A 16,004-nucleotide genomic window follows, 5' to 3' on the forward strand; every position below is an offset into this window, starting at 1 on the left:
GGACATGGTCAAGTGATTTAAAAAGATCTGTAGGCATGGTCAAGTAATTTGATTAGATCTGTGGACATGGTCAAGTAATCTAAATAAATCTGTGGACAATATGTCACATGGTCCATTATTTTCTCAAAAGCAATATTTTGCATGCACCTACAAATAAATCAACAAAAGGTGTATAATACATAAATATATGCTAAGTACAAATGTTTAGCTACATATATTTTTGTGTTTAGATTTAAAAAATAAAACTTTACTTCTAAACATATCAATAAATAGATTATCATATCAAAGGAATTATTTACCGTAAGGTGCAATGCTTACTCAACCAAAAAATTATGAAAATAGTACTTCCGCATCTTTTGAAAATTTACATTTAAAGTTTTGTAATTGACGTAACACATACATTTACTGATATACTGAGAAAAAGAAGTTCTGTAAGTCTTATGTTTAAAAACAATGTACATGTACATTATGTAGACTATATAAATCTTGATTTTTTCTATCTTCGCTGGTTTAAGATTTCGAAACAAATTATGTTAAAAACATAAAATTCCCTAGTTGTTGAAATCTATTTTTAGTTTGTCAGCCCTTGTGGGTTACATTCATTTTCTGTAGTAAACGTTTGAGCTGCGTCGGATAGAAATTGACCTTATTCAAGTATACAGGAATCTGATGTTCAGTAGTTGTCGTTTGTTGATGTGGTTCATAAGTGTTTCTCTTTTTTTATATATAGATTAGACCGTTGGTTTTCCTGTTTGAATGGTTTTACACTAGTAATTTTTGGGGCCCTTAATAGCTTACTGTTCGGTGTGAGCCAATGCTTCGTCTTGAAGACCGTACTTTGACCTACAATGGTTTACTTTTATAAATTTTGACGTGGATGGAGAGTTGTCTCATTGGCACTCATTATACCACATCTTCTTATATCTATGTACATGTATAAGACTTTGATTGATTTTTGAATATTCAAATACAAATAAAAGTTGAATTATGGTCTGTTTTGTAGGCAAATATATCAACGCAATTTTCAAACAGTTACAGACTTTGTATATAGATTTTTTCAAGCTGAAATAAAAGAGAGACGAAAGATACCAAAGGGACATTCAAACTCATAAGTTAAAAATAAACTGACAACGCCATGGCTAAAAAAAGACCAACAGACAAACAACAGTACACAAAACACAACATAGAAAACTAAAGACTGAGCAACACAAACCCCACCGTAAATAAGTTAACAGATGCATTGATATTCTTTTGAATAAGGTCGATTTCTATCCTACGTCGCTCATTTATTATAAAACACTCCAGATTTACATATGTATGTTGGTCCTTGTTAAAATTTGCCAGTCAGAACTGACATGACTGATTATGATGGTATGAATTGCATCATCTCTGAAATTCAAATATATGTGTGTATGATTGGTTAAAAATGTACAACATTTTAGTTAAATGCGATAGCACTATGTTGAAATAATTATAACATACATTACTGGTGAAATAATAACACACTGGTGAAATTAATAGCACTATGGTGAAATAATAGCACTATGGTGAAATTAATAGCACTATGGTGAAATAATAACACACTGGTGAAATAATAACACACTGGTGAAATAATAACATACTGGTGAAATAATAACATACTGGTGAAATAATAACACACTGGTGAAATTAATGGCACTATAGTGAAAAAATAACACTATGGTGAAATAATAGCACTTTGGTGAAATACATGTAATATCACTATGGTGAAATGATAACCCTGCAACAATGCATTAGTCACATACATGTAAGAAAAAGGGCTGGGAGTTTTTTTTTGTAAAAATCACATGAATTTTCTTTGGATTACTACAGTCATTCCCAAGGTCCATCAGACATGTGGCAATGTCCAGTAATAGATGGTTTGGTCCAGTGAAATGTCATCAATTATTGGACCAAATGACCAGTGTAGATGTAAGAATTTTGTAATAATCATATCGTAAAAGACTGCTAAAAACACTGACTGGACCAGTAATGCATGAACAATTACTGGACCAAAAGACCACTGAGGTCCAAAAAACCTTCGGAACCTCTCTTACTATATTATCAATGATTATATTGTAAATAAATACTGTGCTGATCATATATCATCATTGGCGTGATTGCATGGTGAAAAATTGTAACTGCGACAACACAATGTGACATTGTTAAAAAGGCCTGGGAGACTATAGATGTAAAAATTATGTAAATTTCATTTAATTTACTTCATATATTTTATTGGGATAAAATAACATGTACATGTAAATAAAGGAAACATGATAAACAACATTGGCAGACTTAATAATGACGGGGAGATTTTTTTGTAATTTTCATTTGAATTGCTACCTGTTAGTCTGTATATAATATATTGCAAATAAATAATGTGCAGATGTAAATAAAAGGAAACATTCGAAGAGATAATCCTTTAAAATTGAGGACACCGTTTTATCAGTTGTTTACGAGGAATTTTGAATTAAAATCTTCTGTAAATATTGTCCAACATACAAACAACTTTTCATAAGTGTATTTATCATAAGGTTACTTTTATCATGTTCGACAAGGTCATTTGGGTCAATTTCAATTTCCAAATCAGATGATTTAAAAGGCAATAGGATTGGAAGACAATATTTGTTCTATGAAAGTTTGACGTAACAAGATCTAGAAGACTCGAAATCTTAGTGTCATAATATATTTACAAAGTATAGTAGTGAATTTGTTTTTGTGGTAATTTGTTTTTCTGTTGAACAGTTACGAATAGATCTATAAGTTTGACATAACAAGAAGATTTTATTCTATGTGCCATATCTACGAAATGCAGTAGTGAATTTGTCTATACCGTTATATACATGTTTGATGCTCTGTTTAACAGTAAGGACTAATTCTAGAAGGATTGATTTAACAAGAAGACTCGAAATCTTCGTGTCATATTTACAAAATATAGTAGTGAATTTGTTTATATGGTTATTTGATGTTCTGATTAACAGGTAAGACTGTTCTAAAATTTGGAGGTAACAAGATACAGGTTCTAAATATTATTATTATATGACTAAAAAATTTCTATTTTCTCATTGGTTTAAAGCATATGGTATCTTCTGTGATAAAACCCTATATTCACCACCTGAAAAAAAAGTGGGAGTTTAATATAAGATTTGGAACAGCCAACAGAAGTAATTTCTGATTGGTCTTTAATTAGGTTATTTGATTCTGTGCTTAACAGGTACGACTTTTCTAGTAGTTTGCTGGTAGTTTTACGTAATAAGAAGACTCAATCTTCGTGTAATATTTACAAAGTTTTGAAGTGAATTCTGATTGGTTTAAAATTGGGTTACTTGATTACCTGGTTCGCAGGTAAGACTGTGCTGTAGAAGGTTGAATTACAGTGTACCGGTACATGTATTTAAAAGTAAAAATGACTATAGTTGGTGGGTTTTTTTCGGGTTTAAATGCTGACAGTAAACCTTGTAGTCTTAAAAAAGATGAATAAGTCTGACAACCATGCATGAATATTCAATAAGCATGGATACTGTGCATATGCTGAATATGAAAAAAGGGCGTTCAAGTGATAGTATTGCCTTTATTTGACAGCAATGTTTATTAGAGATCTGTGACAAAAAGCAGTTTCAGAATCTAATGCATTATGGGTAATATTTTCAAAAAGTGTTCACCAAAATGTTATGATTGGCTAACAACATTCTTTACAGCAGAAATTCAACCAATGATATGATGTAATTTTTTATTTTTGGGGTATGCACAATGAATTACAAATTAATTATCCTGTAGTAGATTCTGAAACAGCATATTGTTTCATTCAGGTTGTTTTGAAGATTTCCCCAAAAGTTGCTAGTAAGGACATATGTATGTATATATGGTCATTGATTTTTTTGGATTTTTTAATATATATACAAATACATTGAAGTTTATAACAGTTGTCATTCCAATTCTGATTTTATATATTTTCAGAAGTGTGACTTTTGGATGACAGTTACTGCTCAGCAGATTTAAACAAAGGATATAATCTTAACAAGCAAAATATCTAGAAGATAAATAAAAGAGGCCAACTAAAGCAGAAAAAGTTCAAAGGTATATATATATACAACTTTAAATGTGAATATATATATATTTCACTAGAATTTGAATGTTTTTGTCTGCAAAATTTGCTTTATTAACATGATTAAAATAATTAAAAGCAAATTCAATTTCAGACCTCCACATTTTTTTTGTAGTTCCGTCTCAAGTTTTAGGTAATTAAACAATGGCAAGGCGTCTGAGCTTATTGTAGTGTACATTGTTGGAATGTCAATTTGTTTCTTTTGATGTACATGTACATGTATCGTCAAAATCTCAAAATTTTAAAAATCTTTCACTATTAACATTATATGTCCTCATGGAAATAACTTCAACATGTAAGTGTTATGTTGAAGTTACTGTAACTAGAAACGTTATCAAAATACTTGCATATATATATATATATCCCAAAATCTTTTAAAAAAATTTTTAAGACCTATAAAGATTGAAAAGTTTTAGAAATTTGTATGGCTATATATAGCTAGTTGGATTCACTATTATTTAAAGAAAATGGTATTGACTCTTACGTTTCATTTTGAATACAATTTGTTATGACCTCAAGTTTTGAAGGTCGTAGAAACAATGCATGTGATTTGGGTTTGAATTTTAACGGATATGAAAATTGTTTTAGCCATTATTTAAGCCTAAAAAAATATTTTCAAAATTATACATTGTAGAAGACGTGGAAGTCTTGAGATAAGCCTTCTTTAATTTGATTTTTAATTTTACCACGCCTTTACGGAGATGAATTCTGAACAGAGGCAACTTAATGGGGACTTTTTAACTTGGGAATTTCAATTACATCCAAATTGAATATGATTTCAAACTTGAGATAAAAAGGATCAAAATTACGATTTATCTCTAAGTGAATTTGGAGGTTAGTTGACAGTAGGACATTCATAAATTATGTTTGGAGGTCATTTACTGATATGAATTGCTTTGTAGTCAGTGCTTCAGTACTAAGATGTTTAGTAACATACCTTTCTTAAATTCTCTGTAACTCAGAAATTATTTTGAAACTAAGGTCCCAACTCGTTAGGGCAAAATTGACCTTAGACCGATTTGGCTATTCATTTTAGGTCCCTTTTGGTCATTTAGCTCTTCAAGTACTTAAGGGGGCCCTCAGTGGCCAGGTGGTCTAAGTAGTTACTACTGTAATCACTAGCCAGTCAACACTGAGGTTGTGAGTTAGAACCCCCCTCGTGTGGGTTCACTCGACTCCAATCTTAATTGACTAGGATTGTCAGTTTTCCTATCGAAGGTCAGTGGTTTTCTCCGGGCACTCCAGCTTCCTCCACCAATAAAACCTGGCCGCCACGAAATAGCTCAAAAGTGGTGCTTAAAAGTGGCGTTAAAACACCAAAAATCAAAATCAAATCAAGTACTGAAGTATCTATACATCCTTGCATTTTGGCTTTCAATTTTTTTGGTTTGAGCATTTCTAAATTCTGGATCATCGGCTAGGGACTTACAGAATAGAGAATATTGGGCGAAAAATATCAAGAATAAGAGAAAAACTGACCAAAAAATAAAGAATAGAGAATAATGGGGTGCTAAAATATAAAGAATGTAGAATATTCGGCAAAGAATATTAAAAAATAGAAAAATTGGCTGAAAAATTAAAGAGTACAGAAATGAAAAATCCCCTCCCTCCAGACCTTCCTGAAGGTAAATCTTCCACCAAATTCATAATGTGATATTTTCAGAGTGTAATAACATGTATAAAAAGAAGTGATATTATTGCATCATGTAGATATATATAAAGTGCTTATATATACACTCTGTTAAGCCCCCTTGCAACAACTCTTTGAGGATTGCATAGGTGGCCTGTTGTAAGGCTAAATATCTGTCCCTTCTAATATTTTGTAGTGTCTGTCCAAATTTCCTGCCCTTCATCCCAGTCGCCTCCTATTTCAGGACCTATACCTTTGTATGTATACTTAATTTGTTCTCGCAAATGACGTTTGCATATTTACACCTAACTTTTTAATAGCGCTTAATGAATTCAAAAAAGAATTGCACAACTGCAATATAATACTCAGCAGGGTTTAAAATCAGCTGTGATAATCAGCTGTTAAAAATTAACATTCATCATTTGTATGGAAAGAAACTTGAAGTAATTTGCAGTAATTTGCAGTAATTATTGTATTATTTAAAATAACTTAGAAATGTTTATATTAGATCAAAAGATGGTTCTTAATGGATGAGATTAAAAGTTTTTATTTTGTTTCCTCTACATCTTACATGAATGAAGATTTCCTCATTTCGATACATCTGGTTTATTTTGGCTGAAATGTTGATGTAAGAATTCTGTTCTTCAGAAAAACAAAATAGAATCTTGTAATTAGTAGGTGTACTTCCACATGTTCCAGATACAGTCAAACCGGCTATTAGGGGAAAACCTGTCTTATTCAGGTCAGCCTCTTATTGTCCTGCTATAGTAATACCTCAAATCAAGTGTCATCTCTCATATAAGGTCAAATAAAGGTCAGTTTTGAATTAACGTTTTTACCTCACGTTCTATTTAGTCTGATTAACAGTGGAACTGAACTGGCAATCCTGATGAAATAGTGTTTATATATGCATGTAGTTTCTTTGGCACAATTTTTACAAAATTGTTACGATTGGTTGATTAATTCTTGTTTAAAAAATCTTGCAAGAAATAAATACTTTTAAGTCATAACTTTTTAGTTGTAATTTTTTTTTTCTGAAAAATTTGCTTCACGTTTTTTTTTTCTGGCAGAGATCAAGTTTAAAAAGGTGTTACATGAACATGTATGTATAGTTATGCCTTTATCCAAGTGGCGGCCTCTTCTGGGGAAAATTGCAGACCCAAAGGCAGGGTCCTTAATTGAGATAATGTTGATTATGAATACAGCTGTATACCATTTATGCTGTTAATCTTTAATTTTTTTTTTATATATCACTTAACTTTTATCTAAATGAAAGTCATTAATATCTATTTTCAAAACAATTTTAAGGATGTTCACTGCTCTGTTTCAAAATAACAAGCTTTTTAAAAGACTAAAATAAATTGAAAATATATGAATAAAGGAACTAAAAAAAGCAGAAAAAATGAAGGGTCTGTGTGTTTGTTTCCAAGATAAAAGCCATTGAACATTTGGCTGGAAATGATTCTCTCTAGATTTTTCATGCATTTAACATTGGAACCTTTTTTCTTTCAAAAACTGTGAAAAAAATAACAAGGATTTGATAAGATTTTCAACTATGGCTTTTTAAACTATATGTTATAAAAATATGAAAAGAAAAGTAGGGGTTTGCGGGCAAAATGTTTGAATGGCATTACATGGATAAAACCAGAGGATTCTGAATATCTGGCAAAAATTCAAAAACAAGAGGCGCGAACGTCCTTAAGGAAAAGAAGTATTAATATTCAAGTAATCAATTTAAATGTTTATTGCTATATAACTTCAAACAATTAAGTTTGTGACAAAGTACAAAATAAGTATGCAGTATAACTGAAAATTCACATACATGTACACAATCTCTTAATTACCATGATTACTGTAAATAGTCCCCAGTGTTACTAACTCGAATAATTCAAGCCCTTCGTGTCCGATTTTCTCCCACACGAGGGCTTGAACTCCTTATGATCATTGGCCGCGTCGCCTGCTCTCTGTGAGAGAGAGCCAATCGGTGGCGATCAGGATAATGAGTCTGCGCAACTGTCTTGTAATTGTCTTACCAATCACGTGTGTTCAATTAACACAAATCCGATAATAATTAATTAACATCAATTAACATCAGTTTACATCATTTAACATCAATTAACATCCGGAACTCCTCCTTCTTTAGCTGCCAACTTAAATAAAAATTCCTGTATTGCATAGCGGTGTGAATTTTCCGGTTGACGGTCTTTATCGAGGAAGACGTTCAGGCGTTAATGTAGCCTTCGTAGATCAGCGGAATATAACGACTGAATTATTCGGGTTACAGTGTTACAGTTCAGTTCTAATGACTTTTTTAATGTAGGACTTCAATTTATTTACTTGTAATGGTGTTGATGTATTAAGCCATAAAAATCATCTTTTCTTCATCAGACAAATCTTGAAAAGAAAGCCAGGCTTCTCTCCAAATTATATCATCAATATCCTGGTTTGGTCTTTTACAGAAATGCTGAATGATATTTTAGATGATGAGGAACACTGTTTCCTTCATTGCCTAATCACCAGTAACATTAGAAATCTCCTTATATATGCAATTAAAAATAAATCCATTGTCCTAATTTTAACCATATTGACAAAAACGCTAAACTTAAAACTATTTTAGATCCAAATAAAGATTAATTGGGTTTATGTTGTGGGCTACATGTAGCAATCCATGGAGTTGCGAAAATTAGGTTCGCATTGGGCAATTATCTATATATACTTACATTGTATATATTATTAACTTGACTTGTTTAGACCTTTTTTCATGTGTTGTATGTTTCTTATGTACAGGTCATGTTTGCATTTTAACCATTGTCAGGGTTTTACTTTTTGCAATAAAGTATATATGAGGTTATGGATGGGGGTTTACAGAATAGAGAATAATGGGGAAAAAATATAAAGAATAGAGAAAAAAGGAGCAATAAAATAAAGAATAGAGAATAAATAGATGCTAAAATATAAAGAATAGAGAATAATGGGCAAAAAATATAAAGAATAGAGAAAAATGGGCAAAAAGTATAAAGAATAGAGAAAAATGGCCTAAAACATTAAAGAATACAGAAATAAAGGACACCCCCATCCAGACCATCATATATATGATTGTAAAAAATTTATCATGAATATTCCTGGTTATTGATTTAACAGAAATGCTGAATTTCATAATACAAGTACATGAATTAAACACATATTGATTATTTTTTTGATTTAATGCATTTACAATCAGTGTAAAAAATAGATTTTAGGAAAATAACGAAAATAACTTTGTTTTGTTAACTGGTATCTTGGCAAAGTGTCAGTTTAATGCAATATATCTTTTTACCTGATTTATTTGACTTAAGTTCATACCAATAAATTGTGCTTGGAGGATGTTGCTTAAAGTACACATGACCTTTGCTAATTCATCATTGCTATACATAAAAGCGAAACATTATACAATAAATTTTGTTTGTTTATTTGCGTAAAAATCCAAATCGGAAAGGGAATTTATTGCATAAGTTCTTAGTGACATCGCCAGTAAGGACCAAGGATTTCTTTTTGTCAAAATATCCAGAATTTTTAATTAATTTTCTGCAAAAAGGTTATAATAAGTGTAATAATGTCATTAAATGGAAATGCAGTGATATGTTTGACTAAAACACACAGATTTTGATTGGACTTTCAAAACAACTTTGTGCATATTTTGTGTCAAGAAGTACAAATAAAATTTGCATTTGACAAGGATATGTCGTGTTATTAAACAAAATACAAAAATACAATTAAGTGCAACAATTTATTTGTTTTGAATACCTATGCACACTGCAAGTCTGACCGGTGAGTAATGGTTTGGGGATTTTAGAATATATTTTTTATTGCTCCTAGCATGAATGTTTAAGCTGACATGCAATAAAATAATTCATAAAATTATATTTTATTTACATTTTGTCAACAAATAATATGCTTTCAAAGTTGCATGTATTTTTCGGTAAGGAATTTTTGTGGCATTTCCTATTTTTAAATTCCAGAAATATTTGATGTTAATTTCGGTAAATAAGTTGGACAGATTTTTAAACATTAGAATATCCTGACATTAAAATAGAAACAAGTGAAGTAGTTAAGTAGAAGTAAGTAAATTTTATTTAGTGTTGGCACATGTATGTACAATCAACTTTTTTATTTATTTATTTAATTATTTATACAAAAATGTGCAATGCAAAAATAATAAAATATCTAAACATCATATACCTCTACCAAAAGTAAAAAAAATATTTTTTTTAGTTGTTATTTAAGCTTTAAACTAGCTGTCAGTAACTGTGAGTACTCTCAGATCTGTACTTTGTGTCTTTTTTGTTGTTGGGATGTATAAATACCCTGCCACTTCTGGTCTGTGTTTGTGTTACTTATTTTTCTGCTTTGTATCGATCTGATGAGTTGAGCTCTTTTCAACTCATTTTTATACGCCGGTTTACGTCTGTCCGTCCTTCGTCCACATGTCGGACAATAACTCAAAAACGCTTTACCAATTTGCATGAAACCATGGTGAATTGTTTATATTTATTGATGTGAGCTCCCTTTCGTTTTTTATAAATTTTAGATTTTACGTTTCTGAGTTATGGGGGTTTTATTCATTAAAAAAGGGGGATTTTCCAGTTTTCTGACAATAACTCAAAAACACTTTCACCAATTTGCAAGAAAATTTGGTGAACTGTTTATATCTATTGATGTGAGCTCTCTTTCGTTTTTTACAAATTTTAGATTTTACGTTTCCGAGTTATGGGGGTTTTATTCATTAAAAAAGGGGGATTTCCAGTTTTCTGACAATAACTCAAAAACATTTTCACCAATTTGCAAGAAACTTTGGTGAATTGTTTATATCTATTGATGTGAGCTCCCTTTTGATTTTTTATAAATTTTAGATTTTATGTTTCCGAGTAATGGGGTTTTATTCATTAAAAAAGGGGGATTTTCCAGTTTTCGGACAATAACTCAAAAATGCTTTCAGCGGTTTTCATGAAACTTTGGTGAATTGTTTATATCTATTGACGTAAGCTCCCTTTCGATTTTTATAAATTTTAGATTTTACTTTACCGGGTTATGGGATTCTATTCATAGAAAGGGGTGATTTTCCAGTTTTCAGACAACATCTTTTTGGTGGGGTTGTGTTGCTTAGTCTTTAGTTTTCTATGTTGTGTCATCTGTACTATTATTTGTCTGTTTGTCTTTTTATTTTGGCCATGGCGTTGTCCGTTTGTTTTCGATCTGTGAGTTTGACTGTCCCTCTGGTAGCTTTCGTCCCTCTTTTTTAAGGTGCTTTGAGCAGTTTTCGTGAAACTTTGGTGACTGACCAGTTTATGTCTATTAAAAACCCTCCCTTTATTTTTTTAAAAATTTCTGATATAACATTGAGAAGTTATTGAACTTTATTCTTTGAGAACACAACGGGCATATTATGCGCTCCTGGCGCAACTCTTTATTATAGTTTGTTCATATGTTGTGATGTTACACCACTGTCCCAGGTTAGGGGGAGGGATAGGCACCCACAAATATGTTTAACTGTATGTGCCTGTCCGAAGTCAGATGCCTGTAATTCAGTGGTTGCTCAAGGCACAAGTATTTGAAGGTTCAAAAATCTAATTCAAAGGTTGAGTAGCTGATATTAAGCCAATAAAGACCAAAGGTATAGCTGAATTTGCACAAGGAATCAGAGCTACATTAATTAAATGTATGCATGAGTGAGATACATTCCTAAATTTAAAATCTGAAATTTAAATTAAAGCAATGGTCATCAAATTTGATTTTTTCTTCATTAATAAAATGGTCACATTAAACTTTTAAGATACTGATGTAAATTTAGAGTCTTTCAATCCTGGTATGAATGAAGAGTTTATTAATAATATAATGGTAATCCTGTTCAAAAATAAGGGCTGTCAGAATGAGGAAGATACAGTCCTAATTATATAAATTTTAATTATTGCAATGGTCATCATATTTTTTCATGAATAAAATCATTGCATTATATTCTGAACAAACTGTTGTAAATTTAGAGTCATTTAATTATAGATATGGTATCTTATCCAAAAATAAGGGATGTCACCATGAGGGAGATAGTCTGAAATTGAAAAATTTTAATTATTGCAATGGTCAGCATGTTTTTTCATTTATTTAAAAATCATCACATTCAAATTTGAATATAATGTTGTAAATTGAGAATCATTTAATTATATATATACATGAACTGAATTTTAATGTGTGTATTGTTATGCGTTTACTTTTCTACATTGGCTAGAGGTATAGGGGGAGGGTTGAGATCTCATAAACATGTTTAACCCCGCCGCATTTTTGCGCCTGTCCCAAGTCAGGAGCCGCTAGCCTTTGTTAGTCTTGTATTATTTTTAATTTTAGTTTCTTGTGTACAATTTGGATTTTAGTATGGCGTTCATTATCACTGAACTAGTATATATTATTTGTTTAGGGGCCAGCTGAAGGACGCCTCTGGGTGCGGGAATTTCTCGCTGCATTGAAGACCTGTTGGTGACCTTCTGCTGTTGTCTGTTCTATGGTCGGGTTGTTGTCTCTTTGACACATTCCCCATTTCCATTCTCAATTTTATGATTATCCTGTCCAAAAATAAGGGCTGTCAGAATGATGGATTTAAAATTAAAATTTTTTATTTTTGCAATGGTCATCAAGTTTGATTTTTTTTCTTTAATACAATCATCACATTAAAATCTGACTAAATACTGTTGTAAATTGAGAGTCGTTTAATTATATATATGGTAATACTGTCCAAAAATAAGAGCTGTCATCATTTTTTTATGTCCTTTTGAAGCTATTTAGGACGAATTCGATGCTGTTATAGACCAGGGGTCACGTCAGTGACAATATTGTCATTCATACTCGCTGTTTGAAGTAGAATAATTTTAGATCACATGACAGAAAATTTAGCCTGCATGATGAGTTTTTATATCCGCATGCTCCCATGACCTAATTTTAAATTCCGTGTTAAACAACCTTGTAAAGACCTTGAAAACTTCTTTTTAGGATGCTTCGATCTTATGTAAAAAGTAATAAAGGGTGGATGATTATACAAAACGTATCAAATTTAAAGTTGTAAAAAAACCTTGAAAAGTCCTTCAATTCATCCTGTACTTAAATATAAGAACATGTTAGATATTAGAAAAAGTCGTATACGTTTTGAGATATGAATATTCAAAAGGAAAAACCAAAGACATTCTATTGCTGGTTCTCATCTAGTCAGTCTTGACTTTGAATTTAAGGAGGTATATTTAGATGAAGGGACATACTGTTAACTCATAAAAATCACTGGTATGTTTTGTTTTATACATTTTTTATTATTATAATGTAAGCTTCAAAGTAACAGTCTTGACTATGAATTTAAGGAGGTATATTAAGATGAAGGGACATACTGTTAACTCATAAAAACTCACTGGTATGTTTTGTTTTATACATTTTAATTATTATAATGTAAGCTTCAAAGTAACACTGGTCAATTTGAATCTGCTTCACTTGATTCTTTCAAATGCATTGATGAAACTGACTTTTTCAAACACATTAATGCAGATTAAAAGAATTGTCTGTCTAAACTCAGTCTCAGGTCTATGCCCTTAATAGGAACTCACATCTTACAATCAGACCTTTAGATAGAAATAGATACAGTTTTAAGGGAGCTTTAAAATACTATAAATTTGAAAAATTTTGCTTTTTTATTTTATTATTGTGAAAATTGCCATTAGATATTAAGATTTTCAGTAGATGTAGAAAAGTATTGTAAATTCAGAAATTTTTGCAGGCATTAGATATTGCGAATGTTGAACAGTTGAATAAAATGATATTAATTATTGGGATTTCATGAAATTTTTAATTAATTTTTCCCTAATTTCAATTGAAACAAACTATTTTTTCACTTTCCCTTCAGAAACTATTTTTTTTTTATTTCTTCAAGAATGTAGAATAATTCATTTAAATAAAAATCATCGCCCCTCCCAAAAATAAGTAAAGATGAATAGTTGTTGCCTTATTAGCACTGATGACTTTTATAATAACTATAAAGGAACATTTTGTACAGATCTAAAAAATATTTCATAGATGTTTTTAATACTGGGAATGGAATTTTGTTTGACAGGGGGATTGGTCTATATCTATTTCCTAAAGCTGAATGTAAGGTCTATAAATAGAACGTGGGGAAATTATTTGGCATCAAAAATAGAAATATTTTGTCACATGGGTAATAACATTCTCTCCTCATACATGTAAAATGAGTCAGAATGAATAATGTGATACAATAACATACACACTTTATGCTGTTGATCGTGTACTTGTATTAGCTTATATTTTGTTTGTATTTCGAGGAATTTACCTTCAAAATATATATCAGGTTTGTATTTTATATACTATAAAATTTTGCCATTTTACATGTGAATTTTTATGGTGTAAAAATTTCTCAGAAAAGAATTATTTTGGTGTCCCCCCCCCCCTATCATAAGAAAACACTGATTTTTTGGAAAATTCATTTAATCTTATAAAATAATTTCTTTGCTACTATTTAAAATTTATCTTTACCATGATTGATATTATGGAAAAGGAGGGGTGTGGTGGTTTTAACCATGACTCAATCCCAGACACAGATCCAGAATTTTTGGGCATCTAAGGGGTTCCAAAATAAAAATCAAGGATAAATTCCAGCCTAATTTTCATCATTTTTTTTTATAAAATTTCGAAAGAAAAGGGAATCGAAATCCATACCTCTATTTGAAGTTCTATACACTTTGTTACACCCTCGTCACCAAATCAATGGAACAGCTAGTGCTTGAATCGTTGTTTTTGACCTCAAAGTCAGAATTGTTGTTCTTGATCTCAAAGTCAGAACTGGTATCAAGACAACATTACTGAATTGAAAGATTTTAGAGAATAATACACTAAGTATGACAAAAATTATCCCCCCCCCCCCCCCCCCCCCCAAAAAAAAATAAAAAATTTGACAGTACAACAGACTATAACCAACCATCAACACTGGATTCCGCAAAAAAAAAAAGAGACATGCACGCACACACAACAAGAAACAGCACATAGTCCAGATTGCTGGAATTAGTAATCAGGCTCATAGCTTACTATGCAGTATGGGTTTTGCTCATCGTTGAAGGCTGTATGGTGACTTGTATAGTTGTTTACTTCTATGTCATTTGGTCTCTGGTGAAGAGTTGGTCTCATTGGCAATCATAACATATCTTCATATTTTTTATACAAAATGTTAAACCAGTTTTACATGCTAAAATGTTAAACCAGTTTTACATGCTATCAATGATCCCTTTGTCTATCTTGACCATTATATGATGTCCCGACAGTTAATCACACACATAAAAAAAGAAAACGAAAACCTGCATGCATTCTCAAGATTCTAACAGAATGAACACTAACTTGAAAATCACATTTATCTTAAATAAAATATATATATTGATAAAAATAAGTGGCACAAATATATACCCAGATGTAATTTATCAAATTTTGATCTTAAGATCAAAACTTTTTGATTAAATTGACACTAATGAGTCTTTTGTAGACAAAACAAGTGTCTGGCCTGGTATCCTTGATGAGTTTAATTCCACATAGATTTTACTGACAATGAAAGTGTTCTTTGTTATTTTCAGATTTCTTTGAATTTTTCACTAACCGTCGTGACGGCTCAGCTAGTCATCACGGAGTTGCTGTACAGCCAGATTTGTTTTACCAATAGGATTTACCAACAAGATCTCACATAGCCTGGAAAGGTAGATTTATTAATATTTTAATTTAAAAATAAATGTAGATTCTGATATAGTGTTGAGAGTCCGGAGTCAAATGTTATTTGGGAAATGATATCGATGAAGAAATGATAAACCACAGCTTCTATGGCAGAGTGCATCCTTCCAAAATTATTTAGATTTTTTACAATGTACATGTTTTTTTATTGGACTGCAAATTGGATTTTTCAGACAACGTACTGTGGTTGGTTATTTTCCTACACCTCTACAGGTCAGCCAATCAAATTGTCCGTTATAAAACATCTTTCTTGATATCAGATTGCTGAGTGTCAAACTGTTGAAATGTTTGTCCCTTTAAATTACTTTTAGATTTTTTTCCATGTACATGTTATTTTATTTGGCTTCAGATTAGGATTTGTAGTTCGTACAGTCAAGGTGCTGTGATTGGTTATTTTTTTGCTACACTTCTATCAATCAGCCAATCAAATTGTCTGTTATAAACAACTTTCCTGGTTTCATT

The 16,004-nt window shown here is 31.0% G+C and overlaps 1 protein-coding gene across 4 annotated transcripts in view; it reads left to right on the forward strand.

The window, feature by feature from the left end:
* The window catches only part of LOC127718404 (anion exchange protein 2-like), a 136,810-nt gene that overhangs the window by 34,177 nt on the left and 86,629 nt on the right, over positions 1–16,004 (forward strand). For 2 of the 4 annotated variants that reach the window (XM_052224410.1, XM_052224409.1), the window contains exons 2-3: positions 3,976–4,095; positions 15,392–15,511. The gene's annotated coding sequence lies outside the window, so the exon portion shown is untranslated. Of the gene's footprint in view, positions 1–380; positions 432–3,975; positions 4,096–14,038; positions 14,122–15,391; positions 15,512–16,004 lie in introns of those variants that run through there. The other 2 variants (XM_052224408.1, XM_052224411.1) reach the window with 2 other exon arrangements.

This window comes from Mytilus californianus, unplaced genomic scaffold (genome assembly GCF_021869535.1).
Source record: "Mytilus californianus isolate M0D057914Y unplaced genomic scaffold, xbMytCali1.0.p SCAF_10, whole genome shotgun sequence".
Lineage (NCBI taxonomy): Eukaryota > Metazoa > Mollusca > Bivalvia > Mytilida > Mytilidae > Mytilus > Mytilus californianus.